This window comes from Anneissia japonica, unplaced genomic scaffold (assembly GCF_011630105.1).
Source record: "Anneissia japonica isolate Jap-2015-1 unplaced genomic scaffold, ASM1163010v1 scaffold17742_len16189_cov113, whole genome shotgun sequence".
Taxonomy (NCBI): domain Eukaryota; kingdom Metazoa; phylum Echinodermata; class Crinoidea; order Comatulida; family Comatulidae; genus Anneissia; species Anneissia japonica.
In genome coordinates this window covers 8,599-11,737 of record NW_022757268.1, presented here as the reverse complement: position 1 = coordinate 11,737, position 3,139 = coordinate 8,599, and the positions used below count along the sequence as shown (strand labels likewise).

At 29.6% G+C, this 3,139-nt stretch overlaps 1 protein-coding gene across 3 annotated transcripts in view; it reads left to right on the top strand.

Moving 5' to 3' along the window:
* The first annotated feature begins 1,374 nt into the window (after positions 1 to 1,374).
* Positions 1,375 to 3,139, top strand: part of LOC117124628 — an 8,341-nt gene continuing 6,576 nt past the window's right edge. Inside the window, exons 1-3 of one of the 3 annotated variants that reach the window (XM_033270925.1) lie at positions 1,452 to 1,492; positions 1,618 to 1,643; positions 2,890 to 2,967. The gene's annotated coding sequence lies outside the window, so the exon portion shown is untranslated. Of the gene's footprint in view, positions 1,519 to 1,617; positions 1,644 to 2,889; positions 2,968 to 3,139 lie in introns of all 3 variants that reach the window. The other 2 variants (XM_033270923.1, XM_033270924.1) reach the window with 2 other exon arrangements.

Here is a 3,139-nt window from a genome sequence, read left to right as displayed (position 1 = left end):
AGTTGGAAAATTTGACCATGAATGTCCTGGAATTGTCCTGGAAATTTGCTTGTTTAAAAACGTACGAACCCTGTGCAAATAAAGAAAATATTCAAGGCAAATTCAGAAAAATAGTTTTTAACATAGTTCTCGTGGTAGGCCTACCCCATATAAGATGTTCTCTTGACTTGTTCTAGTTTCCAGTTCTCCTTTATCAGGTGTTGTTTGATTTATTTCTAGTATACTGAGAGCAGGAGTTTAGCCAGAAAACCGAAATAGGCCGTCCAAAATAAAGCCAGCTCACCCATCGGCTCAGTGCCACGCCCATTTTTGGGAATCCCCTCCAAATATTGGTGCAAAAAAAATGTAAATTCAATTAATAAATGTGGCAAAGACAAGCCAAACCAGTCACTCATCGCAAAAATCGATTTTAAGTTATTAACACAGTGTTAGAGAGTAAAATAATAGCTATAAAATGATAAAAAAATCATTCAAATCGGACATTTCCTTATGAAGTTACAAGCGTTTAACCCCACGGCTGTTTAAAGAACAATATATGAGAAATTAACCGCCAAAGTTTATGATTTCAGGCATTTCTCATGCAGAAACTATCTTTAAATCCTTAAAAAGTATTGTTTTAACATTGAAAATGGGGAAAATAACAGCATAGAATGATGTCTTGATATATAAAGGTTAGTTTAATGCAATAAAATAGATTTTTAAAAATTTGACATTCCAGCATGTTTTGGCCATTTTCTCTGAAACACGATTTGCGACGAGTGACTGGTTTGGCTTGTCTTTGCCACAAATGTTGTTTTTATCAAACTTAAATATGATTTAGCCTTAGTTTAATGTAACATTCATTAGATTTGAAGAAAATAAAGAATTTGCTAAAGGCAGACCAGACACAATTAGGCTAGGCCTAATTTATCATTTATTCGTTTCATCTGATTCTAACGTCATTTTAATATTTTTGGACATAATTAATTTTTTTATTCATGTTCATATAAATTATATGTGAAACCTGGTTCGTATTTTTAACATACAATATTCATTTTCAGGATTATCCATTACGATTTTTATAACTTAATCATTTAATAGCATTAATAATAATTATTATAATATAGTATTTTTCGTAGGCCTACAGTATATGTATTAATATGATTTATTCTGTTAATAATTGCTAATAATACATGTTATTTTATCATATTTAGATTTTAATCTGTTTGTAACTTAATTATACGGATCCCCTAGAGGGACATCGTTAGAAAAAATATTGAACTATTTCTAGGGAACGAAATAACAGAGATTTTGTATTCTTTTATAATAGAAATTTCTAACTTTATTAAGTGTTATTAAAAGCTTTGCTAATATTAATAAACCTTTTTCAATAAAGAAGTCTTGGAAAGCACGTAATTAATGTAAGAAATCACATTTTTTTTTTCATCTAATGTTAAATAGTGAAACAAGAATTGGATCAACCAAGACAAATTTCTGATAAGAAACTGTCTGCAAAACTATATGAGAGAAAATCTTCTGGTGAGTTTTAAGAAATCATTAATTTAGACTTATTAAATAAAATCTATAAACACTATTATGTGAGAAAGAAGAATGAAATGTGAGGAACATGAAGAACGTAGAACTGTATAAGAGAAAATTTTCTGGTGAGTTTTAAGAAATCATTAATTTTAAAAATATATATATGTACTTATGTACTGTGTGTGTATTTCATGTACGTTTGTATAGTGTTTGTATAATTGTTCATGTGATTGTTTGCATCACTTCATTTTGCCTTAAATTTTTTTAGTTTTAGGATTGCTTTTAATTTAATTGCTTTTCCTTAATGTCCTTCTTGAAATTTTGAATTGTCGTTTTCTTAGCATAAGTCTTTTTTGTGAACTTTACTGTACATTTTGTTTTGGACGCACCTTGATTGAGAAGTGTGCCACTGATTGAAAAGTGTAGTTCCTAATAAATTATTATTATTATTAATAAATTATTATTTTAAACACTATTATGTGAAAAAGCAGGATGAAATGTGAGGAACATGAAATAAAAATCAGGGAACACACTAGTATTTGCCCAGTGCAAATTGGAAAGGGAAATGCAATCAAAGCGAGCACCATTTGAATTGGTTGGGGGGGGTTGGGGGTGCGGGTGCTGTCTTAGACTTGGGTGGGTTCCAGGGTTGAAGTTCCAGTTAGGTTTAGTAGGCCGCTAGTAGGTTTCTAGTTTACAATGATAAAGTTACTTTATAATATATATTTTAATTGTAATATTCACACTTTTCAATTATGTGGCTCACAAATGTTTTATATAACATTCATATAACATTCACTGTCTGCCAAAAAAAATGGAGAAACATTTAAAATTTATGAAAAATAGTGAATATAGTTTCGCATTTAAAAGAAAAAGTTTACTTCAAAAAATCCCTGAATTGATTACCCACCAATTTAAGGGTCTATTCAAAAGAAATGCAGTGAACGTTTATTTTAACTCACCATTTGATTTTTAATTGGAAATTACTAACTTGTTTATATACTGTATACAAATTAAACAATACAAAAATCATGTTCACCATGGTATAAGCTGATCAGATCACAAAAGAACATAGTTAGAGATATACCTAAAACTTCACAGGGGTCCTCAATGGTACATCATTTATTGGTGTTGTGTATGTGTGTTAAAATTGTAAAGTGAAAATATATGCCTCTGCTCCATGTGCTAGCCAATCTTATTTTGATTGGTCAATTTGAGGATTCATTGTAATTACTTCTTTTAAACATAATAACCTGCTGCTATATGATTTAGAAACAGTATGTTATGCTGAAACTTAATATACTCTACTTTTGATAATTCAAAATAATTTATTTGAAAAAACACATTTTTTTTTCATCTAACGTTAAATAGAGAAACAAGAATTGGATCAACCAAGACAAATTTCTTATAAGAAACTGTTTGCAAAACTGTATGAGAGAAAATCTTCTGGTGAGTTTTAAGAAATCATTAATTTAGACCTATTAAATAAAATCTATAAACACTATTATGTGAGAAAGCAGGATGAAATGTGAGGAACATGAAATAAAAATCAGGGAACACACTAGGATTTGCCCAGTGGAAATAGGAAGGGGGAATGCAATCAAAGTGAGTATCTTTGGAA